The 17,458-nt window shown below is 39.6% G+C and overlaps 1 protein-coding gene across 2 annotated transcripts in view; it reads right to left on the bottom strand.

Annotated features, from left to right (window-relative positions):
• Positions 1-17,458, bottom strand: part of ZSWIM6 (zinc finger SWIM-type containing 6) — a 241,038-nt gene that overhangs the window by 166,606 nt on the left and 56,974 nt on the right. The window lies entirely within an intron of this gene.

Below are 17,458 nucleotides of genomic sequence, written 5' to 3'. Positions count from 1 at the left end.
GAGGGTGACAGTCTATAAAGGCTTGAAATACCTGCCAGATCTAAGAAGACATAAGAGATACGTAATCAGGACAGAAGTCAGGCCTAAAAACAAAAATTGGGGAGCCATCATCACTTGATGACATTAAAAGCTTTGGGGGTGGTTGGCATCATCTAGAAAAAGGGCATGAGAAAAGAGAAAAGAGCCAGACTCAAACCCTGGGGTCACCACCATTTACAGGCTGGATAGAGGAGAAACCACCAAAACCAGACGAGAGGTAGTAGGAAAACCAGGGAGCCGATATTCCGTGTTGGCTTCCTCCCATGCAAGGAAAGCTAATAAAATGGAAGTTCAAAAAAGAGGCATATCCCCTTCAATTCCCCATTTTTAAAAAAATAAGGTGTGAATGAGGAAAGGCTGAAGGATGTTTATGAGTGAATTAGTGTAAAACAGATGCGACAAAGCCTGGAAATGTACTTACTCTGCTGATGTATACATACCTAGGAATGCTTATGGTGGGTGCTGTATACCAAAAGAGGATGCTGGTATCCACTTAAACCATCTATATGCATGTCTGAAGACAACATGTGGGCGAATCACATGGTAAACATTTAGGGTTGTCCACTGGCTTTCTAAAGATGTTAAAACACATTACAACAGTGAATCTTGTCCTTAAAATATATTTTTCACTATCTTCTTGCAAATCTCACACTAAATTCCCTGCAAGGAAAGAAGGGATTCTTAATAATCAGGAAACAAATGCTCTCAACAGAAAAGTATAATGGAATAACAGGATTACCCTTTGTTTAGGCTGGAGGTGTTCCAAAGCTATTATCCTGAGCCCCTGTGAATAAAAGCCACAGCAGCCTTTAACGTTCTGGGCAGCAGCCTCATTTGGAGGTAATGGGGCTCTCTTGAAACTTATATGAAGATCTATCATCGTGACTACTTTAAATGCCTTTGCCCTACTTCGTAACTTCTACAAATAAGGTGTTAGTACTCTTGGTCTTAATAAAACGGACATTTCCTAGAGTGGGATGGCAACTTCCTTTTTCAATATTAGAAGCAACTATTGTTTAAGACAATCAGTATGTGACAGAATCATAATGATGTAATGGAAATGGGCCTTACAATACTATATTGCCCAGGTCCTTCATTTAACAGATAAAAAAAAGTGGGGGCTTTTGAGTCAGTTTGTTAATGTGTAAAATATGGGTAACAACAACCTATGCCACAGGAGAAATGTAAATAAAACAATGCATTTAAAGCACTTAGCACTGACTGGCACATAGCAGGCGCCCAAAGTGAGCTCCTCTCCTTCAGTCTCCATTCTCTTTTCCTTCTTGCCCAAGGCAAGAGTGAAACTGAGGCTCTGCTGTGACTGCTCTGTGACTAGACAAAACATAAAGAAAAAAGGCCACATGAACTGTGTACTTGATGTTTTTATTTATCCTGATTTAAACATGAAATTAACATTAAATAGCTTCTTAGATAAGACATTGAACTCCAAACTCAAACAGAGAGATGGTGATAGGAAGAGAGTGAAGAAAAACAAGGAGGCTCAATGAGGTAAGAACAAAGCAAGTCAGCACCCAGAGGTAGAAATTGGGATCCCATATAAATGAGTATCAGCACCAAAAGCTAGAAATAGATCAAGGAGAAATAGAAACTGAAATATCCCATTGTACTGGCTACAAAATCAGTGGTGGCCATGAAGAGAGAGATTCCAGGGGTAGAGGTGAAAAGCTGAAGCCAATAAGCAATATCAAAAGAAAAATAAGCACAGAATAAGCAAAATCAATGCAAACAGCTGCTCATTTGAAGTACTCAGCAATAAGGAACATTTCAAACAATAACCATGTGTGGAAGCAAGATCAAAGTGTAGAAGCTAAGAGCACAGACTCTGAAACCAGACTACCTAGATTCACATCTCAACTCTGCCAAGTTGTAGCTGTGTGACCTCTCTGTGCCTCAGTTTCAACATCTGTAAAGTAAGGATAAACACAGAACCCACTGTGCCAATTAATTTTTGTTGGTTCTGATCTCTTTTATTGAATTACAAGTGTTTGGAAGACTATAAACTACATTTTTCAAACTCCCTTGCTAACTAGCTTCTAAGTTGGATACTGCCCATGGGAAACTATGACAGGAGATTGCAAGGTGAAAGAAGGGTAATTCTGTCTTTTTTTATTTCCTGTTTCTGGTGGTACCTCCATAAGCAGCAGCAGACAACCGCAGGCTCCAGCAGCATCTGTGGTGGTTCCAAAGCAGCAGAACCAATGTAGATCTTCAGCAAATCTGTAGAGCATACAGTTTATACAGCAGCTGTCTGATATCTGAGTAACATCCCCTTCTCCTCCTTGCTCCTTCAAAACTCTCTCTCTCTCTCCCCTTTTTGGTCCAACACACACTTTTTTCTTTTTGTTCCTCCATCCCTTCCAATGCTGCTGTAATCAATTCCCTGTATTAAATCCTTCTGTGCTTAAAATATCTGGTGCTTTTCAGTTTACTGATTGGACACTAACTGATAACATCTACTACTTATGGTTGTGAGAATAAAATAAGTTTCTCAAAAGTAAAGTGTTTAGATCAGTACCTGGCCCTTGAAGGCATTTTATAAATGTTAACATCTGTTACTCCGCAAGCACCTTAAAATCCACATGTCTAAAATCAAGAGTCTTTGTCCCCCACACAGACTCTAATTCTGACAGTCATCCTTTTCTTCACCCAGGATCCAAATGAGTCATCCAAATCAGCAAAATCTGTGGGTTCCCACTTCAGAGAGCCCTCTCAATCTCCATTCACCAGGTACAAGCCTTCATTCCTTATCTAAGCAGCATCAATGTCTTCCCCTCCCTAGGAATGTATCTGTTTGCAGGTTCCAGTTCATTCTAATCTGCCCCAGGAGAATTTTTCTAAACACAGGGGAGGTGATTAATCATGTCACTCACTACCAGTGGTGCCCAAGGTCATGAACCCATTCAATCACACAAAGGCCTTCCTGAAGTCAACCCCTGACTACTTTCTTAAGAGTACTTCCCAGTATACTACTTTCTATTAGTACCACCAAATCTTACATTCCCAACCACATCAGAAATCCTTGGCATTCCCCAAACTCTCTCTGCCCGTTGGTCCCTCTATACCTCTGCACAAGAATATCCCTCGAAATGAAAAATACCTTCTCTGCTCCACCCTCTCCAGACTTTACTGTATCTCTTCCACCTCAAATAGAACTAACCTCTCCTATTCTTCCTTAGTATTTCTACTATTATAACATGGTGCTAAGTGCTGAGTTCCTCAGAGGACTAAAATTCATTACCCCTTGAATGTCCCTCCATATAGCAGAGCTTCCAATGAGAGCTAAACTGTAAGATAAGTGATACCTCAGCTCTCCCGGCTGCCAACCCCTAGGTCAATGGGCTTTACCCACAGCCCACTGGCAACTTTTCTACAGTTAAAAATCTCCTATCCCAGTGCGTTGTATAAATGTTATTTTCTGTGTTTTATGAAGTAAAAATACGTTGGAATCACTACTCTACAGCACCTTGCACATAAAACAATAGTTCTGGTCTTCCACCAGACCTCATGAAATAGAATTCCTTCTCCATTGTCAAGCTTTTACTGGCAGCATTTCCTATTATAAAAACTTACAAGTAAAATGAAAACTATACAGTTCCTCACTTATTTACAACTTTTTTCTTAATTTTTGGAATATGAATACAAGAAAGTTAGTGAATGAAAGCATAGATCTTTCTAAGAATATATATTACAGACTCATTTGCATTCATAAGTTATTAGATTTTATTTTGGACCATTAAACACATAATTGGATTCTGAGACAGTCAGTCAACTGGAATTCAGAACACGGACCCCTCCAAAGGGGAAAACTGTGGTTAGCTTCTTAGGCTTCATTTATTATAAACAGTATAAAACAATACTATTATGTAGTATTATTAAATACTAGTTAAATACTAGTTATCTAGAAAAAAAATTAAAGGCTGAGGAAATACATGACTTTTTGCAGAGGGATCTTTAAGTACCCTTTCAAGGGCTTAAAAGATCCAAGATGCTATTTCTAACTTTATTTTGAAAACCTACAACTTGTTTTTTTTCTTTTTCTAAGCCTATCAATTGTAATTACCCTTCTCCCACCCGCTAGTATTGAAACAGCAAAGGACAAAGGGAGAGAACACTGGGAAAATGAAATACTGAAGATAAAGAGTACATACAAAAAGGTAGAACTAAGCTTTAAGCAATGAAAGGTGAAATATGAAAAAAAAAATCCAGGTTGTCCCAGGGATGTTATTACAGAAATTGAAGAAATAAGTTTCCCATGTCTACCACAAGGTGGCGCTACCGACAGAAAACAGCTTGGTAAAGCCTTAACTAGAAAGAGGATAATAAAAAAAAAAAGTCCATGGACAACAGTGTAGTGATTAGGGGTGTGTGTGTGTGTGGGGGGGGGGTGGGGGGGGGGGGGTGGAAGAGGCATAAATAATGATAGAAAAAAATAAAGTGCCCTGGCTAGCACTGGCACAGTAGTAAGAGCATCAGCCCGAGAACTGAAGGGTCCCAGGTCAATTCCCAGTCCAGGGCACCGTACCTGGGTTGCAGATTCCATCCTGGCCCTGGTCAGGGCAGGAACGGGGAGGCAACCAATGGACATCATCTCTCTCACACTAATGTCTCTCTTTCTCTCTCCCCCTCCCTCCCTTCCACTCTCTCTAAAAAAAGTCAATGGAGAAAATATCCTTGGGTAAGGAATAACAACATCCAAAAATAGTCAAATAATTTTTTTAAAAAAAAGGTTCTGGAGTAGACAGTAAACAGTCTTTCAAATGTATAAAGTAAGTTTCCCAAACTCACAGATTCCAGCCCCTAAAGAGATTTTTATGGCCCACAGTGAAATTATAAAAGAAAAGTTTAGTCTTATAAAGCTAAATTTGTTCTCTTAATAAGGCTGTCCTCTATTCTGAGATTATCATTTTTCTACAGATATCATTTTTCAGGCTCCTAGGTCAGTTTACTTTTCCCTGGGTTCAGTCTATGGAAAGCACTGTTGGATAACTGGTAGGTGGGAAGAAGGGAGGAGCCAGTATATTTCTTCCCCTCCTCTCCACCTCAGGCAGAATTCCCAACATTGGCTGGATATCTCCCATGACTACAGCTCCTACTAGGAGATTCCCAATTTCCTCAGAATAACCTGGCTCCTGAGCTCCCATAAGCCTACCAGTAGTAGTACTGTATTATTCTGGCAAAAAAAGTTAAAATCAAGTATGTAATCAAATCATGGCAGAACTGTATACATAAACAAAAAGAACTTATGAGACTAAAAGGTCTACAGACCAGCACTAATAGAAAAATGTGAGCCACATACATAATTTTAAATTTTCTAGTAGCCACATTTAAAAAGGTAACAAGAAACAGGTGAAATTAATTTAATTGATATATTTCATTTAACCCAAAGTAGCCCAATTATCATCATTTTAACAAATTATTAATGGTATATTTTACATTCTTTTTATTGCACTAAGTCTACACTATCTGATGCATGTGTTACACTTCCAATACTTTCAGGCTAGCCACATTTCCAATGCTCATTAATCACATCTGGCTGGTGGCTACCACAGCAGACAGTACAAACAGACAGACAAACAAATTCACTAGTCTTTTATTGAAGATCTTGCTACTAAGTATAGTGATAGTGTCCTAACTGCTGTTTTCACAACTTACTTGTAAATTACTTTTTTAAGAATTTCAAGCTCCTGTCATCTAATATTGTGTTAAATATATATATTTTCACAATGTGAATCACACTGTAAACAGGTAAGCTACCATTACTGCTATTTTATAGAGTCCCAAAGCCAAAGCCAGCAGTACCTCAACGGTATCTCAACTCACCTTTCACTAGTCAAAAGGAAGAACCAGCAGCCACTCTGGGCCTCCACTGGCCTCCAACCTAAGGAATTCTCATCTCCTGGGAATTTGCGAACAGGGAACTAAGTCATAACTACAAACCAAATCCCCAAACTGAGGTGTCTGATCCTTTGACAGGGAGAACTGATGTAACCTTACCACTTTGCAGTGTTCACTAGCAACACATTTAACCCCCTTAATGGGACTGGTAAAATTGTGATAAAAAATATCAAATTTTTTATGTGACTACAATATTATTTTAATACTGAATTTAAAGTAGAAAGGACAAATGAGCTTGAGGTACTACTATCTTTAATTCCTCATGCGCTGTCAAATGAGACCAGACAAATAACCTGTATACAAAATCAAAAATTTAAGTAGGTTACAAATTTCAATAGGAAGCCAGAGTACATTGATTGCCTTTAATTAATACAACTGATGATCAAAATAGAGTCCAAGAATGGTGTATATAAATCACTGAGTACAGGGGCAGAGTATCCTATATAATAAAGTGGTAATATGCAAATTGACCCTCACACCATAACGCCGTCACAAGATGGCGGCACGCACAGCGGGGATGGGGCAGCGGGGGCGGGGCAGCGGGGGCAGGGCCGGCGGCCGCTCCGCATGGCTTCCCCCGGGGTTCCTGTGGACGCAACTTCTGCCAGGGTTTCCATGGCCCCCCATGTGCACCGTACAGGCAGGGCCCAGCAGCTGCTGCACGCAGCCCAGAGGCAGGGCATCGGGGCAGCACTCCAGGATTTGGGGCCGTCTCGCAGTGAGACGGCCACGCGGGGCAGGACTCCAGGACGCAGGCCGGTCCCAAGGTGCGGGGGGAGGGGTGGGTCCTGGGTCTTGCACGATTTCGTGCGACAGGTAACTAGTAAATCATAAACATGGTGCTTTGAGAAACTCCCTAAATTAAACTTAATATTTGAAAGCCAGAGTTTGGTACCGGTTTACTCTAGAATCCAGTGATTTATGAATTTAAATGATACCCTAAAGAAATGCACAGGCATTGAAAAAATATTTGTAACACCAAACAACGTCTGAACCCTTCAAAAATAATGGCCTGTTCATCACTTATCAGAAAGTTGGTTTTCTTTTGCATATAAAACTCTTGCCATAAGCATAAATGTATTTGTGTGTATGTACAAGAGTAGTAAGATAATTACATACCTTTGGGGCTTAAATACATCTGGTGCCACATCACACCTTAGGCATACAGTTATTTCATTTTGAACCATTCACTCTAGAGCAGTGGTTCTCAACCTTCTGGCCCTTTAAATACAGTTCCTCATGTTGTGATCCAACCATAAAATTATTTTCGTTGCTATTTCATAACTGTAATGTTGATACTGTTATGAATCATAATGTAAATATCTGATATGCAGGATGGTCTTAGACGACCCCTGTGAAAGGGTCGTTCGACCACCAAAGGGGTCACGACCCACAGGTTAAGAACCGCTGCTCTAGAGAATAATTACTCATCCCATAACTTGGTCATAAAAAGCAGAGCTTACTCAGCATTTCAGCAATTAAAGAGCAAAGGTGGATTTTTTTTATATGGCACTTTTGTAAATCAGATAATCCAAACCTATACCTTAGTAAGTTAAAGTGCTAAAATTATAACAATTTATATAGAATTCCTAGGCTTTTAACTTGTGATAAGTCTACACAGTAAATAAGCTGCAACTGCTGCAGAGAGACCCAGCTATGAAATAAAAGTTGAACCCACAGGCAGCTCAATGGAGAAAAGAGGGTGTGGTGCAGCAGGAATGAGGTCACAAGAAGGCAAATCTAATAATATACATCTTATAAGGAAGGATAGTGTTTTGACTTTACTTACTATCTTATATTAGCCAGTCACACTGCACACCCTTACAGTCTAATCCCAACGGGAAAAATAAAGATATTGGCATCCTAAACTAGTGGATTAAACAGCCTCCAGAAATGCTCCTTTATGTAGTCTCATGGTGACACACAGGAGAAAATAAGGAGACCCTGGATGTCACCTGGAAAGACATCTAATCTTTCCTCACCTGCAAAGAGAGGAGTTTCTCAAAAACAAAAGAGATAAAGACAATGTTAAGACTTGCTCTAAGAGTTAGAAAGGTGTTTAGGCTATAATTTAGCAGAAAGAGAATATCCATATCACTTCAGCAAATGTCAAATCTCTCCATTAATAGGGCTGTTAATACAACCCACCAGCGCCCATAGCTGCCTTCTAGTAACAATGCAGTATGCACCTCAGCTGCTCACAGAGCTTCTATTATAATCTTCTCTTTGAAGTATCTCCTACATACATTGCGCCCCCAAGTCTCCCACTAAAATTAAGGACCGATGAAAGAGAAAACAGTAATTCTTTCAAGTCAAAACTATTAATGTCATCAAATACTGTGAATCAAACTCTATTTTTTAAAAAGCTTAGCAAAGAAAAAAGTCATAATAAACTGAGTATAGTACCAGCTCTGAAACAACAAGGTACTATGGGCCATACAACCATTAATACTATCATGAAGAAAAAACTTAAACATACCCCATTCTAGAAATTGTGGAACACTGTTCAAAGGTCAGAGAGCTGATTTTGAATGGTGTCAGCGACCAAGGAGATCCTTCCATGGTTTCCTTCATGCACATGCAGGAAGACAAGCTGTCCCTAACAATGCTTAAAAAGAAGGTGGTACAGTAAAAAGACTCCCTCCAGAGCTAGGCAGCCTGCAGCCTGGGTGCTAACGGACAAGTGACTTGGCATCTCATGTCTCGGTTTAGCCACAGAAAGAACAGAATACCTTCATCCTAAATTGTTCCATAAGGAGTGGAAATCATGCTTGTAAAGCACAAAACTAGCATTCACTTAGTGGTAGATATGAGCTGCAACTATGTAACATAGTAAATGAATACAAATGTTTAATTAGAGTTAACCCCAACTCCCCAAACAAGATTCTAAAAAAAAAGTTCAATTTTGTCCAAGATTGCATCAGTGAGCTTGAAATAACTTATGTGGCAGATACTTGCTTAATATTTCTTACATGCATCATTCTAGCTTGCCACTTTGGAGTTCATTTAACATAAGGAAGCAAACGTTAACATGATAAAAAAAAGATTGAAAAAGAAAAGCTCATTCACAGACAAAAATGCACAAAGTTACATAAAGAAAACGAATGATGCACACAGTGACCTTGCACACAAGCTCTGCCCAAGACCAATGCCCTGCCCACCATCACAGAACACAACTGCTCATCCAAGAGAAATGAGAAAAAGGAAAGATAACTGACCTACACAAGTGGGCAAGAGTATCCATTCTAATTACACACCCTACCATCCTCTAAAAACCTTTGGCTATTTGGGTTTTCCTAGGTAATATGTGACAAACCTAAATTTCTCAGACCATGTCATATAAATCCACATACCAATACAATTGACCTTGATAAGGAAGCTTCTCAAACTCTTCTAAGAAAGACCCTCTAACAGCAGAAATGCAAGAAAACGTACCTTTGGGGAATCTGGGAGTGGCCCAAAGCAGCCACAAACACAAAACTGGGTGGCTTTTCAAACGGACACATTCTTTGTGGCATGGGGGTAGATGAAACCAGAGTAAAAGCAGTGCCTCTTCCTGGAAAGTTAGGAAAATATTTCCAAAGTAAAATAACCATGTCCTTCATCTATTTGTTCAACAAGCTTTTTCTGAGTCAACTATGGCAAAGGGTTGCTTATAACTAGGAGCTGTAAATACAAAAGTAAACACATACAGAGACGCACACAGACATACACACAAAATCTAATCAGAGAGACAAAAAAAATCACATAGGAAACTATGATTAGAGTTACAAAGGAGAGACCTCTTTGCCAGATTTCTGAGCCAAGTTGATAATTAAGTCATGAACTAGGCAACGAAGAGCATTCCAAGCAGAAAAAAGAACACAGGCACAGGCAGCTAGCAGGGCAGCTTGAAGGCAGCTGAAGGGCAAGGGAAAAAATGTGCAAGAGGCAGATGGGGGTCCAGGCCAGACCATGCCAGGCCTTGCACACCCATGACTTTAGTCCTCTAAGCAAAGGGGAAGCCACTGAAGGTTCTGCACAGGGAGAGTACAGGCAGCAGCATCCTGGCTGCAATATGGACTTTAAGAGCTGATCCCTGCCTGCCCAAATTTTACGAGATGATTATTACTAGTACACTCTTACAAATACATGAAAGTTCATTCTTACTCACACGTGTGTACATACATAGAAAGAGGAAATAAATAATCTTAAAAACACCTCTACGGTACATATTAGAAGTACAGAAAGGCCATTAACAGGCCTTTAACTGCATAGCTAGGAACAAGTGTGGGGTGGGTAGTCAGGTCACATCAGCACAGCTTTCAAGGGCAAGGACTTATGAAATCACCCAAAAATAGAATTGGTGGGGGGGGGAATACACAACCAAGATTCAGTTCATAGTAAGCTCTAAAAATTTCACTGGAAACTGTTTTTCTGAATACTTTATTTGTAAATCTTTAAATGAGGGGGAAAGGGTTAGTCAACTCTTTTAATTGATTCAAGTCAACAAAAGAAGGAAATGTAGCTCTTAGTAAACAGTAATATGACTTGAGAAATTCAGAAAATATCTGCAACTGAGTGTTTTGTATCTGATCCCATCTTCTACTTGCCCATGATAAATATTCAGGGAAACCCAGACACTAAACCCCAAGTGAATAGATTAATCTACGAACTGTCCATTCTATTCCTGAATGTCACTGAATTGATCTTAGCCAAGCCCCTTTCTACTTTAATAAGACTACTTCTAGAGTTCCAAGTGAAGACAAAATTCATCAATCACTAAGGTCAAAAAACAAGGGAGGCATTAAGACATTAAGACCATAACATACATTGTTGAATAATACATGTTCTGTTTAGTTGCACTAAATCAGGCAACAATTACAATCATAAATAAAATATTAACAGGTTAACTTTAGATAAGGAAATTTAATGTTTTAATCATAACGAGATTGATTTTTTTAAATGATATTTCCCTTCTGATTATAAAATAAATACATGATTGTAGGGTTTTTGGAAAATATGGAAAACTAGAAGCCCGATGCAAAGTTAGGCCCTCGCAGCTCCAGCTGACTCGTGGCCCTGCCCCCCATCGATGGTTCTGGAAGGTCATTCCATAGGTTTGTTCCGTCGTCCGGTCTAATTAGTATAGTAACTTTTTATTATATAGGATAATATTAAATTAGGTAAAACTGGACCACTGAATAATGATAACGTATTTCCCCTTTGTGTAATTAGTAAGAATTCAAGTACTTTCATGTATTCCCATGTGAGTTTCTTCACTGCCTCATGATAGAGGTGACAGAGGTATAATTATTCCCATTTTATAAGGACTCACAGCAACCCAGAGCCAGTTAAGTGGCCTGACTACAAGTACACAGGTAGTAAGACAAGACCCAACAAAGGAGACTTTACTTTCCTGATGGGTCAGGCAGCTTCTCCAAAGCTCATGGCCATGTGATCAGTAAATGATATACTCACCAAAATGGCTAACTGCAAATACCTAAATGAGCAGTATCTGTGAACATCAATCTAAGACAGTGATGGCAAACCTTTTGAGCTCGGCGTGTCAGCATTTTGAAAATCCCTAACTTAACTCTGGTGCCATGTCACATATAGAAATTTTTTGATATTTGCAACCATAGTAAAACAAAGACTTATATTTTTGATATTTATTTTATATATTTAAATGCCATTTAACAAAGAAAAATCAACCAAAAAAATGAGTTCGCATGTCACCTCTGACATGCGTGTCATAGGTTCACCATCACTGATCTAAGGCAAACAATGTACAAATAAAATTGTATCATTAATACAAACATATGTTGAGGAAACCAAGATGGCGGCATAGGTAAACACCAGAGATTGCTGCCGCAAACAACCACTTCAAAAATACAACTAAAAGACGGAACGGACATCACCCAGAACCACAGGAAGGCTGGCTGAGGAGAGATTCTTCAACTAGAAGGAAAGAGAACAGCATACCGAGGCTCAGAGGAGGCGCAGTGTGGAAAATACAAAGGTACAGAGGTGCGCGTGGAGCCGGCTGGTGGCTGAGGGCGCGGTTGTCGTTTTCAATCGGGAGGGAGTCTCAGACTCTGAGCCCCAGATCCGGGCGAGTCTCTAGGGACTCAGACTCAAACGGGAGAAGCGGGATTGTCTGGCATCAGTCGGAACGTGAGGGCAGCTTTCTCTCCGAGGTTTGCAGCGGTTGCTGGGGTTCTGAGAAGCAGAGCCTCTGGGAACGGGACTGAGAGCAGCCATAACTGCTCCCTCCACCTGCCCTGTTGATCCCCTGCAACCTGCCCCGCCCAAGCCCTGCGCAGAGCCATTTGCTGGATAGCCTCAGGCAAAGGCTAGATTAGCACCTCCCCAGAGGACAGAAGTTTTCCCACTGCAGACACAGCTGATTCTCACAGCCAGTTGGCCTGGTGGTCAAATCCCTCTAGTATTAACTACAACAATCAAGGCTTAACTAGAACAAGACTGCGCACAAAGACCACAAGGGGGTGCACCAAGAAAGCATAAAAAATTCGGAGACAAAAAAACATGACAGAAATGGAGGATATAGAGCTAAAAAACGCACTTTTGAGGGCTTTCAATAATTTGCTAGAAACTGCCGATAAACTTGATGAGAGCCTCAAGAAATCTAATGAGACCCTCGATGTTGTGATAAAGAACCAACTAGAAATTAAGCACACACTGACTGAAATAAAGAATATTATACAGACACCCAACAGCAGACCAGAGGAGCGCAAGAATCAAGTCAAAGATTTGAAATGCGAAGAAGCAAAAAACACCCAACCGGAAAAGCAAAATGAAAAAAGAATCCAAAAATACAATGATAGTGTAAAGAGGCTCAGGGACAGTTTCAATGCACCAACATCAGAATTATAGGGGTACCAGAAGATGAGAGACAGCAAGATATTGAAAACCTATTTGAAGAAATAATGACAGAAAACTTCCCCCACCTGGTGAAAGAAATGGACTTACAGGTCCAAGAAGCACAGAGAACCCCAAACAAAAGGAATCCAAAGAGGACCACACCAAGACACATCATAATTAAAATGCCAAGAGCAAAAGACAAAGAGAGAATCTTAAAAGCAGCAAGAGAAAGAGACTCAATTACCTACAAGGGAATACCCATACGACTGTCAGCTGATTTCTCAACAGAAACTTTGCAGGCCAGAAGGGAATGGCAAGAAATATTCAAAGTGATGAATACCAAGAACCTACAACCAAGATTACTTTATCCAGCAAAGCTATCATTCAGAAGTGAAGGTCAGATAAAGAGCTTCACAAATAAGGAAAAGCTAAAGGAGTTCATCACTACTAAACCAGTATTATACGAAATGCTGAAAGGTTATCCTTTAAGAAGAGGAAGAAGAAGAAAAAGGTAAAGATACAAATTATGAACAACAAACATACATCTATCAACAAGTGAATCTAAGAATCAAGTGAATAAATAATCTGATGTACAGAATGAACTGGTGATTATAATGAATCAGGGACATAGAAAGGGAATGGACTGACTATTCTTGGGGGGGAAAAGGGAGTGGGAGATGCGGGAAGAGACGGGACAAAAATCGTGCACCTATGGATGAGGACAGTGGGTGGGGAGTGAGGGCGGAGGGTGGGGCGGGAACTGGGAGGAGGGGAGTTATGGGGGAAAAAAAAGAGGAACAAATGTAATCTGAACAATAAAGATTTAATTAAAACAAAAAAAATGTACAAAAAATAAAAAATAAAAGAAAGCTGTATAAAAAAAACAAAAAACAAACATATGTTTTATAAATTAACATTAAGTAACAAAATGTTTGTATTTAAATTGTTAAAAAAAAATGGGGGAACATGGGGATGGGGAGTGTAATGGGACACATCACAAACTGATAGATAATAAGTATTTTTCATTAACTGCTTCCTTTTTTGTGAACAAGAAACTAGACAGAAATAATTTCCTATCTGAAAGAGACTGAGTGGAGCCACCTGATGAAGACCAGAAATAAGCCATCTCCTTTCAGTCTCAAACAAATCTTCCTTTCCTCCCTTCCTCTCTCCCTCTCACTCTAGCTCTCTCCCTACACAAAGGCTGAAGTGTGTGTAATGCAAACACAGAGTATAATTTTAAATGAGTTATTAATTGCCCCCTTATTTCTAAAAAACAAGATATAAACTATATACAGGGTGTCCTCAAAAAATGTATACACACTTTAATAGCTGATAGCTCAATTCTGAAAATGAAATGTATTTTAATAAAAACTGCCTAATTATTCAAAGTGTGTGTATACCTTTTTGGGGGGACACCCCATAGTTTATCATCTGAACTGGAATACTTCTAAGAGTAGAAGAGGTGACTATTCACAATTATGTCAGAAAAAGAGACATACAACAAAACTGACTAGGCAAATGGGAATAAGTGGGCACCCAATACCTGAATAACCCATCCCTCTCATGAACCAATCATTGGGAGTACACCCTTATTGTTAAATTACTGTTCAAAAAACTGATTGGGCCCTAGCCAGTTTGCCTCACTGGTTACAGCGTCAGCCCACAGACTGAAGGGTCGTGGGTTTGATTCCAGTCAAGAGCATCTACCTCGGTTGCAGGCTCAATCCCAGCCCGAGTCAGGCCACATGGGGGAGGCAACCAATCAATGTGTATCTCTCACATCAATGTTCCTCTCTTTATCTCTCCCTTTCCCTTCCACTCTCTCTAAAATATCAATGGAAAAAATATCATTGGGTGAGAACAAAAAAAAAAACCACAGATTGGTATGTCCATTTTATGCAAAACTGAGTCTTAAGCAAAGTCTATCGCAAGGGAAAGTCATCAGCATTTTGTAGACCAGTTTAATAAACCATTCCTATTAATTAGCCAATGTATTTTCACAAAGTGTAAGATCTGTGTGGTATTTTGAAATTACATGTGCTTTAAATCATCTGGGGGGAAAATTTTAAAAACAATAATTAAATTTATTTTTGCCAGTTTCTTTAAAAAGTGAAATATCAAATAAAAGGAAAAGCAATCTCTTAATCCCTCAGACATTTATAACTCAAAGTTATTTTCTTGGGTAACCCAAAAATACTGTTGTTGTTCTACACAGAAATGTCCAAATTATTTTTTTTAGAAGTTGGAATCATCTAATTTAAAAAAATTTGTTTTCATCCCTAGCCAGGTGGTTCTGTTGGTTGGAGTGTCAGCCTGTACACCAAAAGGTTGTGAGTTTGATTCCTGGTCAGGGCACATATCCAGCTGGCGGGTTCCATCTCCAGTCAGGATGCATGTGGGAGAGAATCGATTGATGTCTTTCCTTCCCTCCTTCCCTCCCCCGCTCCCTCACTGTCCCTCTAAAATCAACAGAAACATATCTTCAGGCGAGGATTTTAAAAAAATGTATTCAGGGCAACTTTTTTGGCTGATGCTGTTAGCAAGTTAACACGTTTGAAGAAAAAGTCTCCTCAGTAGGGATTGCTCTGAATAATACACATTTTAATGATGTTAATTCTTCCAATCCATGAACAGGGTATATGCTTCCAATTGTCTGTATCTTCCTCTATTTCTTTCTTCAATGTCCTATAGTTTTCCAAGTACAGGTATCTTATTTTTGTTGTTGTTGTTGCTGCAAAGGAAAATGGGATTCATTTCTTTCTGAGAGTTCATTATTGGTGTAGTAAAATGTTGTTAATTTTGTATCCTGCTACTTTGCCAAATTCATTTATTAAATCTAGTAGGTTTTTGGTGGAGTTTTTAGGGTTTTCTATGTATAATATCATGTTATCTGTGAATGACAGTTTTATTTCCTTCTTTCCAATTTGGATGCCTGTTACTTTTTCTTGTCTGATTGCTATGGGGAGAATTTCCAATACTATGTTGAATAAGAGTGGTGAAAGCAGACACCCCTGTCTTGATCCTGGGACAAGATCAAGGACACACTGTTAGTTTTTGCCTATTGAGTATGATGTAGGCTGTAGGTTTGTCATATATGAGAAATGCTGATTCCTCTATTATTATGTTGATCCCTCTATTCCCACTTTGCTGAGAATTTTTATTAAAAATGGGTGCTGATTTTGTAGAATGCTTTTTCGGCATCTACTGATATGATCATGTGATTTTTACCCTTCATTTTATTTATGTGATGTATCACATTTATTGATTTGTGAATACTGTACCAGCCTTGCCACCCCAAAATAAATCCCATTTGATCATAGTGTATGATCATTTTAATGTATTGATGGATCCAATTTGCTAATAATATCTTATGAGATTTTAGCATCTATGTTCATCAGGGATAAGAACAGTATGGAGTTTCCCCAAAAAATTAAAAATGGAACTTCCATTTGACTCAGTGATCCCACTTCTGTGATTATATCCTGAGGATCCCAAAACACCAATCAGAAAGAATATATGCACCCTATGTTCACAGCAGCAATATTTACAATAGCTAAGGTTTGGAAACAGCCCAAATGCCCATCAGTAGGCGAGTGGATTAAAAAAGCTATGGTACATTTACACAATGCAATACTATGCAACTGTGAAAAAAAAAAAAAAAAAAGCAGGATCTATTACCCTTTGAGACAATATGGAGGGACCTGGAGAGTATTATGCTAAATGGAATAAGCCAATCAAAGAAAGATAAATATCACATGATCTTTTATATGTGGAATCTAATGAACAAAAATAAACTGACCAACAAAATAGATCCAGAGACATGGATGCATGGAACAGACTGACATATCTCAGGGGAAAAGGGGGTGGAGGGTGGGCAGGAAGAGATTAACCAAAGAACTTATATGCATATATACATAGCCCATGGACACAGACAATAGTGTAGTGAAGGCCTGGGGTGGGGTGGGGTCTGGGTGGAGGTGGGCAAAGGGGGGTGGGGGGGGCGGGGAAATGAGGGATATCTGTTAACATTGTCAACCATCTACATAAAAAGGCCTAAGTGACTGTTACAGCAGAATGACCAGAACGACCGGTCACTATGATGTGCACTGACCACCAGGGGGCAAACATTCAACGCAGGAGCTGTCCCCTGGTGGTCAGTGTGCTCCCACAGGGGGAGTGCCACTCAGCCAGAAGCCGGGCTCATGGCTGGCGAGCACAGCGGCGGTGGCAGAAGCCTCTCCTGCTTCCACCTCCATGGTAGCGCTATGGAGCAGCAAGCAGGCAGGTGGACATCCCCCAGGGGTCCCAGACTGTAAGAGGGCACAGGCCGGGCTGAGGGACCCCCCATCCCCTGCAAGAATTTCATGCATTGGGCTTCTAATAAAAAATAAATTTAAAAAGTCCCCTCATTTAAGTTAGAAAGAAACTTAATATGGTATCTGTATGTAGTAGTAAGTTGATGATAATAAACCAAGTCCTAAAACCAACCTGCCTATATTGTGGTCATTTCCTATTCAAAATACCTCTTAGGAGACTTAAGTTACGCAACTATGATTCAGAAAATCAAATAAAAATTAGAACTTGGAGCTACTAATTTCAACTAATAGAATTTCATACAGGCACCCACAAAGACTGG

The sequence above is a fragment of the Myotis yumanensis genome, unplaced genomic scaffold (genome assembly GCF_028538775.1).
Source record: "Myotis yumanensis isolate MYYU_CA2020_CCGP unplaced genomic scaffold, mMyoYum1.0.hap1 SCAF_4, whole genome shotgun sequence".
NCBI lineage: Eukaryota > Metazoa > Chordata > Mammalia > Chiroptera > Vespertilionidae > Myotis > Myotis yumanensis.
Note: the sequence above shows the minus strand (reverse complement) of the source record. Positions and strands in the feature narration are given on the sequence as shown.